General features: G+C 42.2%; 1 pseudogene; it reads right to left on the bottom strand.

Moving 5' to 3' along the window:
- Window positions 1–6,983: 6,983 nt before the first annotated feature.
- LOC103725395 lies at window positions 6,984–9,210 on the bottom strand (annotated as a pseudogene).
- Between the last annotated feature and the right edge of the window lie 17,434 nt (window positions 9,211–26,644).

Raw genomic sequence — 26,644 nt, 5'->3', positions numbered from 1 at the left:
TATTCAATAACAATTTCCAGAGCTAAGATGCATCTCTTTCAAAATTGGCTGTAAATTTTTAGGTTTACAGTTGAATTAATACAGTCATACAATATTGAACTCAGTATAAACCTTGTAAGATATAAAATTGAATGAATTTTTACCCTTTAAAGAAGATCTCCATTTCATTTAAAAATATGCTGATTTCTACTTTTTTTTTTCTTGGCCTTTTTGAGACAGGGTCTCCCTGTAGCCCCAGCTATCCTGGAACTCACTATGTAGACCAGGCTGGCCTTGAACGCACAGAAATCCGTCTGCCTCTGCCTCCCGAGTGCTGGGATTAAAGGACTTCATTTTAAAATATGCAGTTTCTTACCTTTTTAATGCTAATGACACTTAGATGTTTGCACATGTGTCTTTAATCTCTATGTATCTGATGATTACTAGTCACAGTCGGTTACACTCGGATCCTTAATACCTGAGTATGAATATAAAGTCATCAGGAATATTTCAGTGGTAATGTTTGTCACCTCTACTATTTAACACGAAGTAAATTTTTATGCTTCCTCCTCAGATATGTCTTTTTTAATTTGTTGATTTTTCTGTGTGTATATCATACAAAACATCCCACACAATCTTACTCATCTATATACCCACTTCCCAAATGGAACCCTCCCGTAGCCTCCCCCCTCCCACATACTGGAGCCCATATACTCTGTCATCCCTGTTACTGTCCTCTGTGTTGTCGACACCCCCAGCCATTCTCCAGTGCTTGTCCGTCTGCTGAATCTAGTCAGCCTATCTAGAGATCCTTGTTTTAGGAAGGTCAGCTGTTTCTCATCTAGCAGCAATCAGTTGTCAATATTCCTTTAGATAAGATTGGGGTCTGCTGTTCATTTTCCCAGTTCTATGCTGGGTTACTGTCTGGGAGTCTCTTGTGCCACCTTGGCCAATAATTCAAAGGAAGTTATCATGTGCCTGGCATTGTTTCTTGTTATGTAGCCTTTAGCTATACATATGGACTCTTAAAAATTATATCGACCCCATTAATCTTGGTTATACTTTCCTTTTGGGTGTTTAAGACCCTACAGTTGGCCCAGATAAAACAATTTATTTTCACTCTTAAGGTCGTTTGAGGATCTGTTCCTCAAGGGCTCCTTTCTTTACCAGTTCCATCTATGTGAAGGTAAGTCAAAGGTCCTGCTCGACCATGGCTGGTGTCGCTTGGAAACTTGGAGGAAATGTTTCCTCTGTGTTCACCCTCCTCTTTGTAGACTGGACACTGGTTCGGGTCCATCTAGTGGGGTCTCCACAGCCCCCTTGCTCAAGAGGACAGGTGACCCACCACAATTACAGGACATTTTGAGAGATGCTCGTAGTCCCCTGGAACTTAGTCAACCTAGGAGAGCAAGGAGCAAAAACTGTCCTTTATGTCCCCCTGACCAAGTTAGATTGTACTTTTTTTTTTAACTGAGTAAAATTTTTGAAAATAGCTAACAGCATTCAATTAGGAATTTTCCTGACCAAAAAAGAAAAATGAATACCACCAAAATCTAGCAGCATGCTACCCAGTGGGGTCCCAGAACCAACCAGATTGACATCCCTAGGAGCCTCTTAGAAGTGTACACTCTCACCAGGCATGGTGATGCACACCTTTAATAACAGCACTTGGGAGGCAGAGGCAGATGGATCTCTGTGAGTTCAAGGCCAGTCTGGTCTCTGTGAATTCAAAGCCAGTGAGTTCCAGGCCAGCTGAGGCTACAGGGAAACCCTGTCTCAAAAAAAGACCAAAAAATAAAAAAAAGAAATGTAGATTCTCCAACTGGGGATTTAGCTCAGTTGATAGAGTACTTTCCTAGCATGCAAGAAGCCCTGGGTTCTATCCCCAGCATCTCAACAGGGTATGGCAGTATATGCCTGTGATTCCAGCATTTGGGAAGTGGAGGCAGGAGGATCAGAAATTCAGAGTCATTCTCTGGTATATAGTGAGTTCAAGTTCAAGACCAGTTTGGAATACACAAGACCCCTGTCCCCTGTCCAGAAAGAGAGAGAGAGAGAGAGAGAGAGAGAGAGAGAGAATATATGAATATGGAATGTAGACTCTCAAGCCATACCCCAGACCTTCTGAGTCAGATGAATATTTTGACAATTTCTGAGAAAGAAGTCTGAGAAATATTGCTATATGAAAAATATGACAAGTTGCTAATTTAATGAAGAACATAGAATCCCATGCCTGCTGAAGCAGAATATAGCCTGGCCCTATGTAGTTTTACCAAGTTCTTCCAGAGGATTGGCCCTAGTCATTTAGACACTACTGCACTGGAGCTGCACTGCTCTATAGGATAGCCAGTAGTTAAATTACTGATGGACCGAGGATGCTACTCAGTAGTATAGAACTTGCCTAGCTATGTGCAAGCCCCTGGGTCCATGCCATTAGAAATGGGTGATAGAGCTTCCATCTCATTCTCTTCAACTAATCTTTGCTGTGTTCCATCTGTGTACTCTGCTGATCTCTCCTAAAGAACACTGACAGTGATTTCCAGTATCTGGAACATCGATTCCCCAATACCAAAAACAGTTTTTTAATTACTTAAATTAAAAATCCAGTCATGGGCGAGAGAGGTGGCTCAGCAGTTATTAGCACTGGCTGCTCTTGCAGAAGAGGGTTTGATTCCCAGCACCAATATGGCGGCCAACAACTGTCTGTAACTCCAGTTCCAGGGGATTCAGCACCCTCTTCTGACCTCTGTGGGCATTACATGACATAGGTGCACTTACATACATGCAGGCAGTACACTCGTACACATAGAAAATAAATAATGATAAGTAAAATATAAAAATCCAGTCACACTAGCCACATCTCAGTGCTCATGAGTCACATGCTGCTAGTGGCTATCCTGTTTAATAGCACATATATAGAATGTCTCCATCAACACAGAAAGTTCTATTTGACCCACTGGTCTCATGAGTTCTCAGTCTGGGCTGCATATTGAAATCAACCAGCCATTGTTTGTTGTAAATTTTAATACTGAATGCTTCCTATTTTAGACCTCATCAAGAAGTCACTTTATCCTCACGGAAACTTAGCCCAGTATTTCTAAGAACACCATGAAGAATAAAAATGGGGACTGGAGAGATGGCTCAGCAGTTAAGAGCACTGAATGCTCTTGCAGAGGACAGTTCAATTCCCAGCACCCACATATCAGATAACAACCATCTGTAACTCCAGTTCCAGGGGATCCAATGCCCTCTTCTGACCTCCGAGAGCATTGCACAACATGGATGCACTTACACAGGTGCATGTAATATACTCATACACATAAAATAAAAATAATAAAATATAATAAATAAAATATTTTTAAAAGAATAAAAATGATAAGTTAAAAAGGAAACAAAAGGAAACCCAAGATCTTGCTGGAGAGATGGTTCAGTGGTTAAGAGCACTCGCTGATCTTCCAGAGAACCTGGGTTCAGTTCCCAGCATCCACATGACAACTAACAACCATCTAGTTCCAAGGGAATCCAATGCCCTCTTCTGGCCTCCACAGGCATTGTACGAAAATGCTGCACTTATGTACACACAAGCAAAAGACACAAACACACACAAAATAAATAATAAATAAATAAGTAAAATATTTTAAAGTTGGGTTTGGTGGTGCACATCTTTATTCCCAGCACTCAGGGGGCACAGACAGGTGGATCTCTGTGAGATCAAGACCAGTGTGGTCTACATAGAGTCCAGGCCAGCTGGGGCTTCAGGGAGACCCTGTCTCAAAAATACAAAACACAAACAAACAAGCAAAAGACAAAAAGAAAACCAAGATCTTGATTTTTATTTATTTACTTATTTGTTATTTATTACAACTCTAAGGGTTGAATCCAGATCCTGACACATGCTAGATAAGCACTCTACCACTGAATAGCACCCCTGGTCCAGATTTGTTTGTTTGTTGTTTTCTTTTTTATTTTTATGTTGTATGTATGTTTCTCCTGCATGTGTGGAAGTGCACCCAGGCAAGCAATGCTTATGGAGCCCAAAAGAGGGTGCCAGATCCCCTGGCACTGGAGTTCAGATGATTGTTAGCCACCTGTGGGTGCTGGCAACAGAACCTGGGTTCTCTGAAAGAGCAGTCGGTGCTCTTAACTGCTGAGCCATCTTTCCAGCCCCTGTTTTGTTTTCTTTGAGACAAGTTCTCATTATGTAGCCCAGGATGGCCTTGAACTCTGAACCCTTCTGCTTCGGCCTTCCAAGTATTGAGATTACAGGTGTGCATGTCACCATGCCCAATTCCCAATTCAGATCTTGATCCTGATAAAGCCTCCCATATTTGGGGTTCAGTTGACCATGTGAGATGTTGTCAGGTCCAATGAAATAAGTTTGTGGTTGTACATTCTACAAAAGGCAGCCTCGTGGATGTGATGCCTTTCTTCATTTTCTTTCGCTAATAAAAACATCACAGAAGCCGGGCATGATGGCACCTGTCTTTAATCCTAGCACTTAGGAGGCAGAGGCAGGCAGATTTCTGTGAGTTTGGGACTGGCCGGGTCTATATAGGGAGTTCCAAGTCAGCCAGTGCTGTATAGTGAGACTCTGTCTCAAAACACAAACAAAAAAATCACAGAACAACATTAGGAAAGCTGCAGATATAGCTCAGTTATATAGCTCTTGCCTAACAAGCACAAGGCCCTAGGTTCAATCCCACTGCCACAAAAAATAGAAAGAAAAAGGAACACTAGTAAAGACTTTGAAAGATTCTGTTCAGCCATTATGCTATTTCTCTAATAAATTTTGTTCAGACACATGACCTTCTAATTCTTGCATATCTTCCCAGAGAAGCTGATTTTGCACAGACCATTCAGCCTAGCTCTTCAGTGGGTTCACAGCTATCACAAAACTGCATCTCTCCAGATCAGTCTCATCCCCCCAAAAATATACAGAAATACAATTTCCATGTGTCTGTGTTCTGGCTCCTTGCAGGGGCGGGGGGTTGGTTTTGTCACACACAAATTTTTACATATATGTAATTCACCTTTAGCCTTGGTTCCTCCCATGGCAGTGGTGCCCCCCAGGCACCTATGGTGCAATAGCAACGTCCTTTGCTGCTTCTGACTCACAGATATGCCTCCATTTCTTACTCAGAGACTCCACAATAGCCATCCAACTAGGTGACTTTCATAGAGCAGCTATTTAGGGAGGTTAGCATGGTCAGGCATTATCATCTGCCCTATCTCTATATCCCAGACACAAGCCCCTAAAAAAATCTACTTAACATTGAACCACACATCACAGAAGCCATGTTCTCTCCAGTCAGTATTCCCTAGCCAAGGGCATGCACTTAAATTCCCTCTCCATTTGGGACTAGTAATTCCCAGTCAGGCTGAAACCCAGAATAGGGAGAGAACTACTGGCTATATTCAGCAGGCCATTGTCCTTGTCAGTGCTGGGATAAGGCAGGTGAGATACTCTCAGAGTTATGCAAGTGTAGACTTAAATCTATTTTATAAATTTCATTATTATTGGGCTGGAGAGATCGCTCAGCAGTTAAGAGCACTGGTTGTTCTTGCAGAGGACCCAGATTTGGTTCCCAGCACTGACATGGCAGCTAACAACCATCCATACAGTTCTAGCAGATATGACATCCTCTTCTGACCTCCATGGGCATTGCACAACATGGGTGCACCTACCCACATGCAGGCAATACACTCATGCACATAAAATACATTTAAATTTTTCCATTATTATTATCATTATTGGGTTTTGGAAGGCAGGGCCTCACTATATAGCCCAGGCTAGCCTTGAACTCTTGATCTTCCTGGCTGCCTCCTAAGTGCTAGGATTACCATGCTCAGCTTTTTATTGATTTTTTTTCTCCTTTATGCACTTTAATGGGTTCATTCTGTGACACTGAACAGAAACAAATTGTAAACTTAAGTACAAATTAAAGAGAAAATCATTAAAAATTAAGATTGAAATTGCGTATTACTACATAGCGTTTTCTTAGGAAAAGCTAACCTTAGGAAAAGATAAGTCACACTAAATGTCAAAAAATTTCATTAACTTTTTGTGTCTAGATTTACTATTTCTTATCAAAAAGACTTTCTTAACATTTGGAATATAAAAAGCATATCCTTACTTAACAAAAACCCCATCAGATACTTATTTTTTAAAAGTTGGCATGGAAGTCTGTATTGAACTGGTATAAGTGAAAGACAGTTTTTAAAGTAAATAAAGTATTTCTTTACCAGATGAGTTAGGTGGTACCTGTCTATAATTCCAACACTCAGGAAGAAGGATTACAATTGTTGAGGCCAGCCTAGTTTATAGAGTGAGACCCTAAACCAGAACATAACAACAAAAACCAGAAATAGTAACCTGTATTGCTCCTTAAATGCATCCTTAGTTTAAAAAGAAAACTGTCAAAGAGCATCCTCTTTATTCTTTTGACTTATTGTATTAAAAGTTGCTTTCTTGAGATGGCACAATGGCAAGTTTGGTGTTTCCTGAGTATCTGAAACCAAATTGCCTTTGAAAGTTTTATCATCTAGAAAGAAGGAGCAAAACAGGCGAGGGGGCGTTTGTTCCACAGCTGAAAATAGGTTTTTAAAAAGGCTGGCAGGAAGGAATTTTAAAACCACTCTTGATAAAGAAAGGAGGCAGCTTCAAATTAAAACTACAAATGTAAATCAGTAGTTTTATAAAATATTAAAAAGCTAGCTAAAATTACATGCGTAGGTATTTAATCAAGAGAATAGCAGTGGAATTTAAATATAGGATTTATCAACAATAAACTTTTTAGTGCAAATCATGCAGAAAAATTTCTCAAAACAAATATAGCGATCATTCTAATCCATACAAAATCAGTCTCAGTTCTGTATACAACATATATCATGTATCTTAATTCAGCTGTTGTCATGGAATGCCAGTTCCCAAGTCATAAATATAAAACAATGTGCTTAGTTTTGTGTCCCATTTCTTTCTTGGCAGTTCGTGTTTTCAGGAAAATCTACAGAGGAGCATGGACTTGGCTGTGCATCGCTATCACCTGCTGAAGTTTCTCTTCTTTTGCCCTTCTACAGTGGAAAATTGTTCTTTTCCATGAAGCTACTGAGAAAATCATCTATTTCATTTTTTCCCTCCAAGAAATCCAGCAATATTATCAGATTCTTCCTCAGCTTCTTGTGCAGCTACTTTCAATCTTGCCTGTAGGGCACTTGCACTACAGCTCTCACTAAGTTCGTACTGTCTTTGCATCTTCTTTTCGAAGGTAGAATTCATTTGTGTAAGTAATTCATACTTATCTAAAACAATTTGTCGTTTGGCTTCCAAGCCAGGCTCCAAAAGGAGACTTTTTTCTTGCTAATTCTTCAATACTTTTTACTAAGTCATCTTTGTCAGTAATAATTTGCTTTAGTTGAGGCAAAGTCAGAAACTGTTCCAGTAATACCTCCTTCTTGTTCATTCATATCTGTGAGTTGTGACACACTTAATTCTGAAAGTTCTGGAAATTCATCAGGGCTATCCAGCATCTTGTAACCAAAACCATTTTGATTAATCGGTCCTGAAGTTTCTGTTGTAGGAACAGGTAATGGTGGATTTGACACCAAATGAGGAAGCAACAGGCTTGGCTGCAGCATAACTTGTGGTTGAAGAAGAAATAGTGTCAGCAACAGACAAAGAAGTGATATTCCTGTTAGCTTCTTGTGGAGGAAATGGAGGAAGAAACGGAAAACCCTGAGAAGTGTAAGGAGGCATCTCACCTGTGTTACTGTACAGGTATGGAAATGCTGTTGTCACTGGTAAAGGAGCACTAGTGACGTTTGGAGGAGCAGGAGCAGTTAATCGTTTACCTGATTAAAGAGTGACCTTTTTCTCTGTCCAGTTCCAATCCTGTCCTTGGAGTGGCCTTCCCTAGACATCATTGATTTCCCATGAGTGCTATTTATGTATAGCTGAAAGCATCATGGCCTCTGTGCCAACAGGGCTGTTTCTCCCTTCCTTAGACCTTCCTTTGGACAACGAGTCAAGCTCCACCTGAAGTACATTAATCTGAGGGTCCAGATCACTCGAATCAGGGCACTCTGCCCTTGAACAGCTATACAGGCCACCAAGGAAATAATTTTGGTTGTTCACGGGTGAACAGCAGATCCCAGGACTTTATTCTATCATGTTTGGAACATGTAGTTTCTGCTCTGTGTCAGCCATGTCCTTTGTTAGCACTTGTGTTTCAATTTTGCCTTTTCTGCCACCCAGTATATCTGGAGATATGAACATTCCGCCTTAGCATCATTCCCTCTAAATGCAGATCTTGAGGTAAAAGCTTTTATACATGTAGTTAGTTCACTGTGGAACGGCTTACCCGTTATAGCTAATGTGGCTCAACCATGCTGAGGCCCACCTGAAGGTCTGGGGAAAATCTACCAGGACCTAGAAAAGGGACTCCTTCTCCACCAGTCCATATCCACAGTCTCCATGAACGTTAACTGTTCCAGCCTTCCAGGAATGAGGACTTGCCGCAGTGGCTCAGTGACCCAATTAGCTGTATCTTGCCTTGTAGATATGAAACAACTCATCAGTATTTGAGGGTGAATGGGCAAACAGAGATGTTACAGCCTTCTTCCCTGAGAGTTTTCATTGACTTCTCTGAAGTGAAGTGACCACCATCTCATTAGCAGGGCTGAATCACAAAGATGCTAACTTGGACAGATATAATGAAAAGTCTCGGATTTTTTTTTAATTTATTTTTATTTTTAACTTCCTAGACTATGATTTTATCTCTAGAAGTTCAATTAACTCAAGGGAGTGGACCACAGCTCCAGGTTCACAGGAGGAGACCACAGCTCCAGCTCACAGGACAGGACCACTCCAGGTTTACAGGAGGGGACAACAGCTCCAGCTCACAGGAAGGGACCACAATTCTGGCTCACGGGAGGGGATCACAATTCCAGGGTTATGGGAGGGGACCACAGCTTCAGCTCACAAAAGGGGACTACAAGTCTGTCTCACGGGAGGGACCACCGCTCCAGGTTCACAGGAGGCGACCACAGCTCTGTCTCACGGGAGGGGGCCACAGCCTCAGGCTCATGGGAGTCAACCATAAATCCATACTCACAGGAGGGGACCAGAGCTCCAGGTTCTCGGGAGTCAACTATAGTTTCAGGCACATGGGAGGGGTCATAATTTAAATTACACTGGTTCCTACTATTTTCGTGTCTCCATCGCTCTGTCCACATGATTATACTTGTGTTTAAGAAAGAGCATTTTGGCTTTAGTGCAGCAAACAGAGGCAACTCGCTGGAGGAACATCAGTATTGGAGTGTTTTCTTTATCATGGTCAAGGACTGATTGAGGGTTTGTGGATTTTGGAGGGGTTTTGGTTCGTTTTTTTGTTTGTTTGTTTGTTTTCTCGGTGTCTGCTGTTTTCACATCTTCTTTCACAGCCAGGGGGAACAAGTGATGAAACGTCTTGTTACTGGACTCACGTTTTAAGTCCTCCTACAGTCCGTCACACCTGCTCCTCTCCACACCGTGACCTGCTGTCTCCACCATTTCTCCAGCACCCACAGCTGTGCCACCTCCATATTGACTCTCCAGTTATGTTCTTTATTACTTGCCAAGTCCTGAGCTCAGAATTTTGAGGCCGATATAAAAACACCTAAGATCAGGAAAACATTTTTCTACATGATAAAATTTCTCACATGGCTCAGCACACACACTCTCCAAGAAAGAGCCCAAAACCCTCAGATTTGACCTGACCTGTAGAGTTTTCGAGAGGCAACTCCCTTTAGAGCTTCTGTGAGTGATTAGCTAAGCTCTGCCTGCCTCCCTAGGGCTGTGGAACCCGAAGACTTGCCTGTCCTCTAACCAGAGCTACTACTCATAGCCCTGTAATAAGGAGATTGAAGACAACTTAAAAAATAAATGACTCCTGCCCCATACTATGCTAAGCAAAAGAAGTCAGTCACAAGAGGGTAAACACTGTATGAGTCTTCTTATATCAAATATCTAAGGCCATCAAAATCATAGAAACAGCCTTTAATCCCAGTACTCAGGAGGCAGAGGCAGGTGGATCTCTGTGGGTTTGAGGCCAGTCTGGTCTATAAAGCAAGTTTCAGGTCAGTTAAGGCTGCATAGTGAGGCCCTGTCTCAAAAAGACCAAAAAAAGAATGGAAGGAGAGAATTGACTCCACAAAGTTGTTTCCTGACCTCCATATACATGCCATAGTACATGCAGGCCCACAGACGCATCATATGCACACACACACACACACACACACACACACACACACGCACACAATATTTTGTTAATCCTTGCTGGTCTGCTATGCCTGGGTATTGGGTATTTTTTAATGGTCAAGATGGTAACTGAAGAGGAAATAAGGGCTAGCTTTACCCTGTTGCTGCACCACTGAGCAGTCTGTACACCCTTTCAGGAACTCTAGCTGAACAACATGCCTTTATTTTAGCAGTAAAACACCAACAAAACTCTGAATAGTAAAACTAAAGTATCCAAGCAGCCAGGCTGAGCATGTTGGCCCACAACCTTAATCCCAGCAATAGGGAAGTTGAGTGCAGAAGGATCAAGCTTTCCTGTGCCAGGGTTCGAACCAGCGACCCCAGGCAGTGATGATTGGGGATGAGTAAGCACGCTGTTCGCCAGCCCACAACGCCCCCTGTACCAGGAACACTTAGACGCAATGGGGAGCCTAGTCAAGCAGGGACTCATTTATTGCAGGTGTTACAGAGCTTATAAAGACATGTGGAAATCCACCCCCAAGGGTGTATCTTAAGGATGGTCACGCGCTGATCATGCACTCCTCAGCAGTGCAGAAGTATTCTTCAGACTTTCAAAGCAAGTCAGGCCGTGCCCCAGTAACTTCCTCTCCGACTTCTGCAAGGTGGGGCCTTGAGGTCCCCACATTCCTGGCCAACCTGGGCTACATTGTGAGACTGAAAAGAGGCGCTTGTGTTAGATACCTTAATTGTCAACTTGACACACCTAGGAAGTGAGCATCTCAGTTGGGGTATTTCCTCTATTGGACTGGTCTGTGAGGCATTTTTGATTGTTGAGTGATGTGGGAGTGCTCAGCCCACTGTGGGCAGTGCTACCTCTGGGCAGATGGTTCTGGATTATATAAGAAAGTAGACTGGGAAAAAGCCAGAGGAGCAAGTCAGTAAGTGGCATTCCTCTGTGGTCTATGCTTCACCTCCTGCCTCCAGGTTCTTGCCCTGACTTCCTGTCCTGACTCCCCTCAGTGATGAACTGTGGCCTGGGTGATGTAAGATAAACCCTTTCCTCCCCAAGTTGGTTTAGGTCAGTGTTTTATCACAGCAATAGAAAGTAACTAGGACAGTGAAAAGTGTAATGATTGAAACTGGTAAAGTAAATAGCTGTACCAGTTTTTTCTTGTTCAAAATTCTATTTGGGAGCAATTTTCTCCCACTTAGAACTCCCCCGTTATATACCCTCTCATTCAAAATGTTAATTCTTCTTCCTCTTGTTATTTAACCATCCGCTAATCATTTCTGGGATGGAAACACATATTCCTAAGTGACACTCTTTTGAAGAGCTGAATTGAACAGACAGTGGGTTTGTTTCTCCAATTTCTTGTCTAATGGCTAATAGAATTGCCAACAGAGAACTTAAAAAAAAAAAACCTATCTGTGGTAGTGTTTTTGTACAAACTAAAGGTTTTTTGACCAGACATAGGCTTAAATCTCAAACTGAAAAAGAAGAAAAAACTATGATGTCCCCAAACAATATTTGCAAAAATGACTTTTTAAAACTTAAGTATATGCATGTATGTCTGTATGAGTATATACCATGGAGGGGGTGCCTGAGGAAGCACAAAGAGGGTATTATCCCCTGGAGCTGAAGTTACAGGTGGTTGGTTATGAGCCACCAATATTAGTGTTTGGAGCTGAACTCAGGTCTTCTGGAAGAGTAGCAAGTACCCTTAACTGCTGAGCCATCTCTCCCGCCCCCAAACTAACTTTTTTAATTTTTTAAATTTATTTTTATTTATGTGAATGAAAGTTTAGCCTGCATATCTATAAATACACCACATGCACACAAATGCTCACAGAGGCCAGAAGAAGTTGGATTCCTGGGAAAAGGAGTTAAGGATAGTTGTTAGCTGCCATATGGGTGCTGGGAATTGAACTGGGGTTCTCTGAAAGAGCAGCCAGTGCTAGTAACTGCTGGGCCATCTCTCCAGCCCCACAAAATGTCTTCATAATCTCTAAAAATGCAACTCTTTTTAAGTAAAAGGGAAATTATGGACTCTAGTCTTCAGTCTGGTCTTCTAATTATTACTTGAAGAACCTTGGGCAAGCAACCGAGTGCAAGCCTGCATCGTCTGCCAAATCTGAGTCTGTTTAGAACACAAATAATGGAAATCAGACCAGGACAGAAAAAGATAACAGCGAGGAAGTTGTATCTGAAGAAGAGAATAGCAATGTGATAAGATACAGAAGTTAGACTACTGTCTCTGGCTAGCTTTTGCAGTCACCCCGCTATTTCCCATTCCCGCAGTTCAGAGAGCTATCTAAGCACCGGGATTTATGGACTCCTTAGCAAAACAACCCTTTTAATGATGTCATCAGTGTGCAAGATCAACTAAGATTTTCTAGGGTTTGAAGTTGAGAGATAAGACATCAATCAACTCTAAATCAGGTCTCATTTATAAATTTAAAATAGAATGACATGGGACTGGACAGATGGCTCAGTGGTTAAGAACACTGCCTGCTCCTGCAGAGGACCCAGGTTCAATTCCTAGCAACTACATGGTGACTAACAACTGTCTGTAACTCCTGTTCCAGGGTATCCGACACCCTCTTCTGACTTCTTCAGGCATTGCACGACACAGGTGCACTTTCAAACATGCAGGCAATACACTCATACACATAAGATAAAATAAAAATAATAAATAAAATATTTTTTAAAATAGAATGACGTATGTCAATTCTTCTTGCTGAACCCAACGACCTCCTTTATCACTCAAGAAGAAACTTGGAAGATGGGATTGTTATGTCTCACTTCTTCCTGTTCTCATAAAATACATACTGTCCTGGCCTATGAACAGCAGTGCATTGTGTGCTAAATTATATCCAAGGCCCAGTTTTGTATGGCTCCCTGTATCTAATAACCTCCATGGAAATTCGTAGTGCTCTCTCCCTGGTACAGTGTACTCATGTGTGAAGCCAGCTACATAATCTTTTTTAGCTCAGTACAAAATGAAAATGTGGATTTCCTCATTCAAAACTAGAAAATGGGTTGCCTTTATAACATTTTAAATTTTATTTATTTTGTGTGTATGAGTGTTTTGCCTGCATGCATATAGGTGCACCATGTGCATGCAGTGCCCACAGAGGCCAAAAGAGGGCATAGCATCCTCTGAAACTAGAGTTACAGACAGTTGTTAACTGTCCTGTGGGTGCTGGGAACCAAACCTGGGCCCTATGTAAGAACAGCAAGAGCTTTAACCACTAAGCCAAATTTTATTTTATTTTTAAATTTCTATTTTTATGTTAATAAAGTAACAGATTTCCTTATAACCTTCTCGTACATAGTTTGGGTTGGTTTTTTTATCCCCCTAACTACTCCTCTCCCCCATATTCCTGCCTTTTCTGCCCCCACTTCGATCCTTCCACCCCCATCTTTCCCTTTCCACTTTCATATCACCTGTGTTTTATTTCCCTTCCCATTACCTCCTTTAGTGCCCCTTTTTCCCCCCATATCCTCCCTAGGCTTCACTCTGACTTTCTGGCCTCTAACTCATGCCCTTATAAATATCCATATATAAATATTAGAAGCTAGGATCCATATGCACATCAAATGTTCAATTGATCTGTTGTAAGTTGTATCTTGTAGAAAAGGCTTTTAGGTCTGTTCTTTTCTCCATAACTAGTAAACATTTTCTCTGCTGCTTTTCAGACCTCTAACCCATATATTTTTCATTTCATTGCCTCATTCTTACTTTATCCCCCTTCCCCCGTCCCCATTCTCCCTATACTTCATTACATAAATATTTATACCCTTAGCTCTAAATAAAAATCCACTGCATTTCCCCAACTAGTACTCAAAGTGCTCTTGTCTCCAAGCCTTTATAACTATTAACATCTAAACTTTTCTTCTATAGTCTTTCTCTTTCTCTGCCTTTTGCTTTCTCTCTGTGTCTCTGTCTCTGTCTCTGTCTCTGTCTCTCTCTCTCTCTCTCTCTCTCTGTGGGGGGGTGTTGTTCGTTTGTTTGATTGGTTTGGAGTTTGTCTTTTTTCCTTTTTCCTTTTTTTTTTTTTGTTTTTTGTTTTTTGAGAAAGGATCTCATGCATTCCAGGCTAACCTAAAACTCTCTATGTAGCCTAGGCTGGTCTCAAACTCTAGATCCTTCTGCCTTTGACTACTGGGATTACAGGCATGTATCACCAAGCCTGGCACCTTCATGGTATTTTTTATTTGATATTTCGTGTCATTACAAGTGAAGAAAAAGTAAATATTAGCATGAATTTTTGTCGTTCATCTTTATGTTTACAAGAAGCGACAACTAAGGATGTGACACCTGTACAGAGATAAATATGCTTCTGTCTCACCTGAGACAAGGATTCCTAAAGAATTCAAGCAGTAGCACCTTCGTCTTTGAATCCCATGTCAGGCTTCGTACCTCTTACTTAAAGATCAAATATATGCCTAAGGGCAAAAGCAAGGTGGGAAAAAAGAAAGTGAGTTTTTAAATCGGTTTTTTTTTCTTCTTCTTCTGGGAGAAGGTGGACAGATTGGCATATTCATACTATATTAGTGTAAAATAGAACCATGGCTTTGGAAAACATTGACAGATATTCAAAAAGTTAAAACAGGGCTGGAGCGATGGCTCAGCGGTTAATAACACTGACTGTTCTTGCAGAAGACCCGGGTTTGAATCCCAGCACCCATATGGCAGCTAACAACTGTCTGTAACTCAGGTGCACTCACATACATGCAGGCAATACATGCATACACATAAAATAAAAACAATAAATAAAATATATTTTCTAAAAAGTTAAAACAGGCCGGGCGTGGTGGCGCACGCCTTTGATCCCAGCACTCGGGAGGCAGAGGCAGGCGGATCTCTGTGAGTTCAAGGCCAGCCTGGGCTACATAGTGAGTTCCAGGACAGCTGGGGCTACAGGGGTACTTGCTTAGCTTGTGCAAAGCTCTGGGTTCAATCCCCGGCACTAGAAAAAAAAAAAAAAAGTTAGAACAGAGTAGCTTATGATCCAGCAATTCCATGCTCAGGTATATCCCCAAGAAGATTGAAAACATGTTCCCACAAAAGCTTGTACATTAGTGTTTATAGAACCATTATTCATGATAGTCCAAAACTAAAAACAACCCAAATGTCCAAAAGCTAGCGAATGGATATTTTTTTTAAGTAGTATATCCTTACAGTGGGACACTATTTTGCCATTAAAAAGTTCTTAAGGTTGTTAGCCTTAGCCTAATGGCTGCGCTATCCCTACTGAGTGAGGGAGAGTAGACCTTATTTACAATCTCTAGATAGGCTTACTGGACTCTGGTGGATGAATTTGCACCAAGGGACATCTGCATACAGATGCTTGACTGGATAGGACTTAACATGTACTCTCTAAACTGAAATAAATCCTTTCCTCCCCAGGTTGTTTTTGGTGATGCCATTTATCACAGCAACAGAAAGCAAACTAGGACAGCCCCATATTGTGTGATTCTGTGTATATGAACTCTCCAGATGGGAAAATCCACAGGAACAGAAAGCAGATCAGTTGTGGCCAAGGACTGGGTAGAGGGAGGAATAAGGAATGACTGCTAATGAATACAGTTTCTTTTTAGCATGATGAAAATGCTTTGGAATTGGAGCTGGAGAGATGGCTCTGTGGTTAAGAGCACTTCTGCTCTTGCAGAGGCCCCCGTTTCAGTTCCCAGCACCCCCGTGGTGGTTAAGAACTGTCTGTAGCTCCAGTTCTAAGGAATCCGACGCTGTGTTCTGGCCTTCCTGGGCACCAAGCACATATATGGTGCGCTTATATGCATGAGGAGAAAACACTAATGCAGATTAAAAATAAATAAATCTTTTAAAATATAGATTTATTTTTTAAATCTCCTGGAATTGAGTAGTGATGATTGCCCAGCTTATAAATTAAGAACATGGAACTGTACACTTTAAAAGTATAAATTATATGTGAAATCTATCCCAATTTAAAAAATCACTTGTGCCTGGGCCTGTTTCTTACTAGCTGTGTACAACCTTTGAAAGCTAGCCTCAACTATGGCATGGAGAGAAATAATACTTACTACATAGAACTGTTTGTGAGAATACAGTTAGATATTAAGTATAAAACAGTTTGCCCTGTGCAGTCTTCTAGCCCTCTGCTGTTAGCCTCTGACCTCCACATCAGAGAGGGATTTGGGGTAAAATGACACAGTAGGTCCCACATTTATCCTTTACCCAGGGGAACTGTGGAAGGTAAGGAGGAGTGAAGGGACCGATGTCCTCTAGTGAATGGGATCTCTCCCCTCTTCTTTCAGGGGAGTCAGAAAGACCTGGGTATGCCTAGAAGGGACCAGGTGAGCTAGGTAGGACAGTATCTCCCCAAGCTTGGCCAGTATCTAAGCCACAAAGGTCAAATCACAGCGGTCTTAGGATTTCTGCTCAGTCCCCCTCCCACAGCACCTTAGTGTGCACTAAAGTGAAAGCATGGGGCTGGAGAGATGACTCAGCAGTTAAAAGCACTGGCTGCTCTTGCAGAGGACCCGTGTTTGGTTCCCAACACCCACATGGCAGTTAACAACCATAACTCCAGTTCCAGAGGGTCTGACGCCCTCTTCTGACCTCCATGGGCATTTCACAACATGGGAGCACTTACATGTAGGCAAAACACTAATACACATAAAAAAGATTTAAAAATAAAATAGACTTGTAAAACCAACCGTGATTGAGATTTACACAGAGACTTATGCAGCTCCAAGACAAGGAACTCCAAGGGTTGTCAGATGCCACCAGAAGCTAGGGGAGAGAGGCATGACACTCATTTTCTCTCAGAACTGTCCTGCTAGCAACCTTCATTTTGGACTTCTGGTCTCCAGAAGTATGACAGAATAAAACTTTTGTTGTTTCAAGCCACTCCTTTTGTTGTTAATTGTAAGAGAAACCCCAGAGAGCTAGCGCATCAACTTGTATGGAAATAGCAAGGTACCAGGCAGAGACAGGTAGACAGGTAAATGCCACAAGAGTGTTGTAATCAGGCACTTTGGCAGTTCACTAAGAGTAGAGATGACAAAGTTGGTAAGTGCGGTGGTGGGATCCGGGGAGGGAAATGGAAGTCTGTCGTCAATAGTGTAGTTTCAGTTATACTAGATGCAGAAACTCTAGAAAATTGCTGTACAGTATAGTGTCTGTGCTCAGGAATATGGCTTCATAAACTCAAAAACCTGTTAACAGAGTACGTTCCATGGTAAGTGTTCTCACCAGAAAACAAAGCAGACAAAAATAAAAGGGCATGTGGAAACTTCAAGAGGTGTTGACTATATTTATTACCTTGACCAGGTGATGGGCTCAAGGGTGTTTGCATTTGTACAGACTCATAAATTGTATGCATCCAATAAATGCACTTCTGTGTCAACTGTATCTCAATAGAGCTATTAAAAATTGTTTAGTAGGGGGATGGAGAGATGGCTCAGCAGTTAAGAGCACTGACTGCTCTTGCAGAGGACCCAGGATCAATCCCACACGGTGACTAACAACCATCCGTAACTCCAGTTCCAGGAGATTCAATGCCCACTTCTAACCTCTGAGGACACTGCAGGACTTGGATGCACTTACATACAGGCAGGCAGTACACTCAAATACATAAAATAAAAATAATAAAATATTTTTTAAATTGTTTAGTAGGGGATTGAGAGATGGCTCAGTGGTTAAGAGCACTGACTGCTCTTACAGAGGACTCAGGTTCAATTCCCAACACCCACATGGCGGCTAACAACCGTCTGCAACTCCAGTTCCTGGGGAATCCAACCCCTTCTTCTGACTTCTGTGGGCATTGCATGACACAGGTGCACTTACACACATGCAGGCAATACACTAATACGCATAAAATAAAAATAATGAATAAAATATTTAAAAATAAATAAAATTGTTTAGTAAAACTGGAAAGACGGTTCAGGGTTAAGAGCACTGACTGTTCAGTTCCCAGCACCCACATAATGGCTCACAACTGTTTCTAGCCCCAGTTCCAGGGCATCAATCTTCTGGCCTCCTCAGATATTTCACAACACAGGTACACTTATACATGCAGGCAAAACACCTATACATGTAAAATGATAAGTCCAATTTTTAAAAATTGTTTGGTGATGGGGCTGGAGAGATGGCTCGGCAATTAAGAGCACTTGCTGCTCTCCCAGAGAACCTGAATTTGATTCTCAGAGCCCACATCACGTGGCTCATCCCCACTTGTAACTCTGACACCATCCTGTGACCTTAGGCATCCCCACACATGTGGCTGACACACAGACACACATGTGCACATAAATATAAATAAAATAAATCTTTTTAAAAAGTTGTTTAGTAAGCCAGGCAAAGTGGTACATGCCTATTATTCAAGAACTTGGGAGACTGAGGCAGGACAATCACAACACGTGGCTCATCCCCACTTGTAACTCTGACACCATCCTGTGACCTTAGGCATCCCCACACATGTGGCTGACACACAGACACACATGTGCACATAAATATAAATAAAATAAATCTTTTTAAAAAGTTGTTTAGTAAGCCAGGCAAAGTGGTACATGCCTATTATTCAAGAACTTGGGAGACTGAGGCAGGACAATCACAAGTCTGAGGCCAGCCTGTACTACATAGCAAGACTCTGTCTTTTAGAAGAAGACCACTTCTACAAGCCCTGTCATTATCCTATTTGTCTGGCAGGTCTCTGAGGATCTCCACTCATGGGCTATCCAGATTTAGCCTGATTCAGTGTTTTCCTAGTGTAAAAAGATTTTTGCCCAAGATGCTTTGTTGAAAATAATTCCAGGCAGATGTTTAACTTTGCAGCTGCTCATGGCAGTGGGTAACAGGTGGACAAACACACAGATCAGCAAAATGGATAAACATTTAGATGAAGGAAGGAGGGAAGAAGAGAGGGAAAAAAGAGAAAGAGGGGGAGGAGGAGGAGGAGGAGGAGGAGAGAAAAGAAAAGACAAACAAGAACAAATCCAGTTAGGATGGTTTGCACAGTTAAGGAGTGTTTCTGTGTTTCCAGCAGAGAGCGCTGTCTGCCTCCTTGGTAGCCAGACCAATGCTCTATTTGAAATATATGGGGAGGTAAATGGAACCCTGTGACCAATTTATTACACCCCCATTTTTAGATCCAAGAGTATTTTTTCAGTGCTAGGGCTTAGAACTACAACCTCTCCTGTGCTAGGCAAGCACTATTTGCACTACATCTCCAGCACCACAATGTCTGCATTTTCAAAAATCATATATTTTTCCTTGCCCCTAATACAAAACTTTCTCTGACTTGCGTCCTCTTCTGCTTTATCTTCTATTCTGACCTATTAAAGCCCTGAAAGCCCCGAGGGGAAAAAATGGTGTCACATCTCTTTCCTAGTGGTAGCTGCCAAGCCTTGACACTCCCTGGCTTGTCTCTGCATAAATTTCTCCATCTTTCCTCTGTGTCTTCTCCTTTTCCATCTCTCATAAGGACAGTTTAATCGGATTTATAGCTCACCCTAAATCCAAATTATCTCATCCTAGCATCTTTAATGACATCTACAAAGAGTATATTTCCCAATTAGGTCACATTAATAGGTATTAGGAAGTAGGTCTTAGAAATATCTTGGGTTTTGGGGTAAGGTAACGTTAGGACCCACTATAGTTATCATTAGACTGAGCTCCTTGAAATTCAGATGTTTTGTCTGTATTTGTTTACTCCCAAGTCCTGGGTATAGTGATTTAAACATAGAAAGTGCTCAGTGCACTTGCTGATTTAATGAGTGGGTGGACTGTTGGTGGCTGCTGGGATAACGGACATTGTCTAACCTGGTAGGTAGACACCCAGTGCCGTCAGAATTGGGAAGTATGCATTAGCGATTCATGGACCCTGTAGGAACTTGACCATCACTCCAAGTAGGACTCTAAAAATGCAGTGTACAGCCCTCAATGAAAACTAGTGCATAAGCCAGGTGCAGTGCTGTGCACCTATACTCCTAGCACCCGGGACACTGAGGCAAGAAGTTGGTCAGGAGTTCAAGACTAGACTAGGCTACATAGAGAAATACTATTTCAAAGAGAGAGTCAGGGGGCAACATTTCATGGCTTCACGCTCATTAGCTTAAATGAAAACTCATGAATCCTTGCAAATACATCCCAGATGAAGCTTGTCTGGCCTTCAGAGATTTAGGTAAATTTGGCGGAAACCCCAAGTGTCACAATGAGGATCCCCAGCCCTCCTTCCAATTTCTCCAAATTACCAACTCTGCTTCATGATCCTAATTTGTCATCTTCCATGTGTTCTTGATTTCTTCCCTTGCCAAAGATCAAGCCCTTTTCCAGTTGTTGTGCAAGATCCCCCAACCATCTTCGCACTGCAATCATTCTGTGTTTAGTATGTTGCTGAAGTTCAGGGATTTACACAGTATACCTACATTCTTCCAACTTACTCATTTCCTCCCCATTTTACTTTCCCTTTCCTATCCCTTCTGGTTTGAAATAAGAATTCCTGTCTTTGCCTCATGCTAGGGCATTCTGTTCACACTTAGGCCCTGCTGTCTATCTTAACTTCTATTCCAAACAGGATTGTTTGTGCAAACTCGGGGCAGAAAGGAAAGGGGGGGAGAAGAGGGGGAGGAAAGAAGAGAAAGGGGAAGGGAGAGAAAAAGAGGAGGGGAGGGGAGGGACGGAAGAGGGGACAGGACAGGATAGGACAGGAAAGGCAGAAGAAAAACAGGAAAAAGAGGACAACGAAGGAAGAGGATAGAAAAAATACGGATCTTCTAGAAGGAAAGACCATAGCACCTTATCAAAATAATGTTTTTATTTTCCTGTGTTTCATACCTATTAAGAATAGGCTAAAGATCGAAGTGCTTTGGGTACGGAGAGAACTTTAGCTACAGCCCTTGGGCCACTCGCTATAGATGTCCCTTGCCTTTCTTGCTAGAGCGAAGCAATTTTCTTCTCAAGTTTGCATTTAATTCAAATTGCAACCGTCGCGATGATTAAACTTCTCCGTTTCCCATTGTCTTTTCTTGGCGGTCTTTCTTTGGCTCTGCCTGTTGCTGTAGACTGTGCGAATCACAGAGATGCCTGTGCTTTTTAACTGTGGGGAAACTGTACACAGCTTTTGTGTTTATTCCTGGAATCAGTTCCAAAACAGCTGTTAAATGTTCGTCTTTGGATCTGTCATCTTATTTCAGGGAACTGGAACAGCAGCATCTTCTGTTTTTCATTTTCTTGAAGGGAAAGAAAGAGAGAGGGTTTTTTAAAAAAAAAAAAAAAAAAAAATTTTATTAAAAAAAAAAAAAAAAAAAAAACAACTCCCCAAGCCCAGGCGCTGTGGGTAGGTGCTAGTTAATGACTTACTTCCCTCTTCCTTAATCAGGAAATTTCAAACTTCAGCGGCTGCAGGTTCCCCCTAATGAGCTTCTGACCTAAGCTAAGCCGTGTGCTGAAAACAGCTGCTTCACAAGCCACTGAGGGCTCCATCCAGATGAGCCAGCCCAGGAGCTGCCATTTGACACACTGGTAAGGAAAGCGAGGATAATTTTCACAGACTGTGATGGTCCCAGCTCCAGTAGACCCCATCTGTTGAAAAGTCATACATTAAGTCATCGACCAAGTGGGTAGTTTGGACATGAACTGGCTGCTGAGTTTCGCTTTAGGGAGATTTCCTTATAAAAACCTGGCATAGAGTGACGGACACATTTAATACCTTGTGATATGAAAAAGCACTCAAGGAAATCAAGACAAATTGTGCCTTTTCTTCATGCAAGCTATTGCTTGGTGTAGAATCATTGCTTCAAGGCTAATGGCTGATCAAAATGGTCATTATTAAATGTCACGCACTGTGTTTAAATTGCTTTTTACCAATAGTTTTCACACTGCAGCTCCCTATGGGGATAATCTGAAGAGAGGTTTGGAGAGGATGTGAGGAGAAGACTACTGGTAACTGAACTCTAGTGCCAAATGCTTTGGTTCAGAGATCCAAGTAAGCCTGGGCAAGGGTTTTCAATGTGCAGCTGGGGTTAGAGTCACTGTTTTCTGAAAATCACAGTCACAGACAACCCTTGAAACTGACATGTGATGTATGGGGTACGCACAGTGCCATGTGCACCCTGCTGTAACTCAACTCATTTTTGTAATTGCCTGCCTACAGTTTGGGCTCCTTCTAGCCAAGATAATTAACCCATGACAAGTCACCTCTGGCAAGACTCACACTTCTGCACACTGAGTCAGTCCCACTCTCCCTCTGTCCCTCTCCCTTTTTTTATCTTTTTGAGACAGGGTCTCCCTGTAGCCCCAGCTGGCCTGGAACTTGCTATGTAGACAAGGATGACCTCAAACTCACAGAAATCCACCTGCCTCTGCCTCCCAAGTGCTGGGATTAAAAGCGTGCACCACCACACCTGGCTTTCCTCAACTCTTTTCTCCTCTTCACTCCACCCCTCTTCTCTTTCACCCCTCTTCTCTTTCACCCTCTCCCCACCTGCCCCCTGGAGATGCAAATCTAATTTTTGCTTAGAAACCATCGCTTAGAGACCAAAGCCCACCCAAGTCAGTTCAGACTGCCCTGATACAATGACTTCTAAAATAAATGTATCTTTGCCTGTTTAAAGGCCTCTTTCTTTACCACATCAAGGGGAAATCAGAAAAATATGAGTCTTATAAGGAAACTCACAATATTTCAATCTCAAAACCTGCCCCTAAATCTACCCTCTAGCTAAGTTAATAAGTGCTACGTCCTTGGTTTTTCTTTCCTTCCCCATCCCTCACATCAAGTCTCTTGCCTTCTCCACACTGTTGATCAACTCAATCTGTAACCCATAGCTTGCATCAACTTCTCCTCAGGGTCACCTGCCTGCTCTGTTCCTTCTGTCGTTGCTGCATTCAAGCCTGTCCACTCCCAGAAGACGAAGGGGTCTTTTTATTTTTACTTCAATTTTGTTTTGCTCAAGATAGGGTGTTCTAGTTTGTTTTTCCATTGTGGTGACAAAATACTCTGACCAATACCAACTTGGGGAGGAAAGGGTTTATTTGGCTTACATCTCCTGGGTCACAGTTCATCACTGAGGAAATGTAAGGTAGGAACTCAGGGCATGAACCTGGAGGCAGGAGCTGGAGAACAGGCCATAGAGGAACGCTGCTTACTGGCTTGCTTCCCTGGCCCCTGCTCAACCATCTTTCTTTCTTTTTTTTTCAATTTTAAATATTTCATTAGCATTGCTTTCTTTAAGAAATAACATGATTACATTGAAAAACTTTGTATAGGTTGGAGAATCTGGAAAGGGAGTGAATGGCAAACTCATATTTTAAAGGATAACATTGTTTTTTAAATACATTGTTCAAAATGTACTTCATTATATCCACAGCATTCTAAAGATACTTAATGTGATTTACAATGAGTGGTTTGACAGCTGCCTACTCAGATTGGCAGTTTTTCTTTTTTTAACCTTCATGTGTAGTACTTTAGTCACATTCACCCCCCATTACCCTCTCTTCCCCCTTCCCCCTTTTTTATTTATTGATTTTTTGTGTGTATTTCATACAGAACATCCCAATCTTATTCATCTTTATACCCACATCCCAAATGGTACCCTCCAAAAGCCTCCCGCCTCCCACACACTGGAGCCCATATACTATGTCATCCCTGTTACTGTCCACTGTGTTATCAGTGCCCCCAGCCATTCCCAAGTGCTTGTCCATCTTCTGAATCTAGTCAGCCTATCTTGAGTTCCTTGTTTTAGAAAGATCAGCTCTTCCTCATCTAGCAGCAATCAGTTGCCAACATTTCTTTAGATAAGATTGGGGTCTGCTCACCCTGGGTAACAACTAGAAGAATTTTTTGTTATGTAGCCTTTAGCTATACACATGGACTATTAAAGAATTATATTGATCACTTTAATCTTTGGTTATACTTTCCTTTTGGGTGTTTAAGACCATACAGTTGGCCTAGATTAACCAATTTATTTTTATACTTAAGGTCATTTATGGATCTGTTCCTCAGGGGTCACACGGGCTAGGGAGGAGCTCCTAGCTCCATTCTTTTACCAGTTCAATCTATGTAAAGATAAGTCAAAGGTCCTGCTCGACTGTGGCTGGCTTCACTTGGAAGCATGGAGGAAATGTATTCTCTGTGTTGACCCTCTTCTTTGTAGACTGGACACTGGTTTAAGTCCATCTGGTGGGATCTCCATGGCCTTCTTGGTCAAGAGGACAGGTGATTCACCACAGTTACAGGACATTTTGAGAGATGCTCCATAGTCCCTTAGAACGTAGTCGACCTTGGAAGGAAAGGAGCAAAAACTGTCCTTTAAGTCCCTCTGACCAAATTAGTATAGGCCTCAAAGTATGGCTGTTAAACATCCAAGAAGGTTAGTTCCACCAGTCTGGTACTTTTAATTACCATGCCCTACATAGATAAAGCTTGGGCAAAAAAACAAAAATTCTTTGATAAACCTTGACTAGACATATATTATGTTCCTTGAGCTAGTTGTATGTCTAATTTTTCAGTAGGTTGTTGGACTAATATGGTTCCCTCTGTTTTTTTTTAAACTAGATAGGCATTATTTATCCCTCTCATTGTCTAACCCTTCCACCATGGTTTCCCCAGTTTTCCCATTTCTCCCTTAATAATACCCTTCTCCTATGGTCTCTCCTCTCTTCAGCTCCTTCTTTCCCTTTATCCCCAAGGTTCCTTGTCTAACCCTCCCCCCCCATCAAAATAACCGCATTTTTATCCATATCGCCCTTATTAACACCTGTTTCCTATTGTTCTTCTCTTTCAGGTTCTTTCTTTTCCTTTACCTCCCTGTCAACCAGCTTTCTTATACAACATAGGCCCATCTGCCCAGGGGTAGCACCACCCACGGTGGGCTGGACCCTCCCACATCTCTCAATAATCAAGAAGATGCCCCACAGACATGGCCACAGGTCAGTCCAATGGAGGCAGTTCACCAACGAGGCTCCCTCTACCCAGATGTGTCGACAACTAAAGCTATCCACCACAGAGGGCCTCACTATGTAGCCCAGTCTGACCTCCAACTCACCATCTTCCTCATCTCCACATCCCTAAGACTAAGATTCGAGGTGTATACTACCACACTAGCTGGAAGAATCCTTATATAGGGTGGTTTGTGGACCACTTTTCTCCTGAAAGTCTTTCAGTAGTTTCTCATTTCAAGTATAACCCCAACTCTGCACCAAAACCTAGAAGGCCCTTCTTGGCTGTTGTGGCTTATGGCGGAAGCATGCATGGTTCCTGCCCCTCTTCCTGCCTCCCCCTAGGAGACTGGCTGTCTGCCCCTGCCTGGAGGAAGCAACTATGCTCAGGGCTGCTCTCTCAGCCTGCAATAGCCTCTGCCTGGCATCCTGCATGGCCAGTTCCCTCTTCCCCTGCCAGTCTCCACTTGAGGGCCATCCTAACCCCACTGCTTCATCTTGGCCATGGCATATTATTTGTTTCCTGTACAGTAGCTACCTTGTTTACCTGTTTGTATTCTATCTCCCTACACTGGAGTTGAAACTCCATGGAGAAAAGAACTTCCCTTTATTCACAGTTGTGTCCCCAGCTACTAACCACATACCTGACACACTATAGCAGCACACCAAATATTTGTATCAATAAATGAAGAACTGGAAATGGAGAAGGAGAATGAACTAGAACAGGCCATTTTGGAGGCAGCCTCTCTCTGAATGACCAGCTTTCCCTTATACATTCCACTATGTCGATAAGCTATTGGTGCCACATTTACCTTCACGTCACTCTCAGAATGTGTGCCAGTTAGGACTCTGGTCACAAGTACAGGAATCAGAAATCAACTTCAGCTAAGTTACCCAAAACAAGAATTCATTGCTATACAGTGGAGACTTCGAAAGATACTAAAACTTGTTGAAAAACTAAAGATCTCTCTTGCCCTCACTCTCTCTCTCTCTCCTCTGTTCAACTCTTTTCTTCTCTGCAGATCAGCTTTCTGCACGCTTGTCCCCCCACGCACATACACACCAATTTCTGAGCAGTTACAACTCTGCTGTCCTAGACCCCAGATGGAGCTTGGATCTCACACAACTGAATCTCCGAATTTTCTAAGAAAGAGATTCTGATTGCTGTTGAATGCTCAGCCCTGGACAGTTATCTGTAGCCAATGAGATGGGAAGGCATGTCCAAGTATCCCCTCTGAGGGGTGTCATCTTGAAAAGTAAGTACATGGGTAAAGGAGTTTGGAAAGACACTTCCTAGTAGTAGCAAAAGGAATAATTAGCTTTGTGGTTACATATACGGCCCCAAAGTCAGGTTATCTACTGTGGCCAGTCCAATTGAAGACTGTCCTAGATGTAAGAGGCATGGAGCTGAGTCCTGAATTCCTGGAGACTATCAGGTGTTAAACTGGGCCTATGGGAGAAAAAGAAGAGAAGAAAAAAAGTATTTTTATGCAGCAAAGAATTTGAT

The sequence above is a fragment of the Nannospalax galili genome, unplaced genomic scaffold, assembly GCF_000622305.1.
Source record: "Nannospalax galili isolate Female #2095 unplaced genomic scaffold, S.galili_v1.0 scaffold7, whole genome shotgun sequence".
Classification (NCBI taxonomy): Eukaryota; Metazoa; Chordata; class Mammalia; order Rodentia; family Spalacidae; genus Nannospalax; species Nannospalax galili.
This window is presented reverse-complemented; position numbering and strand designations above follow the sequence as displayed.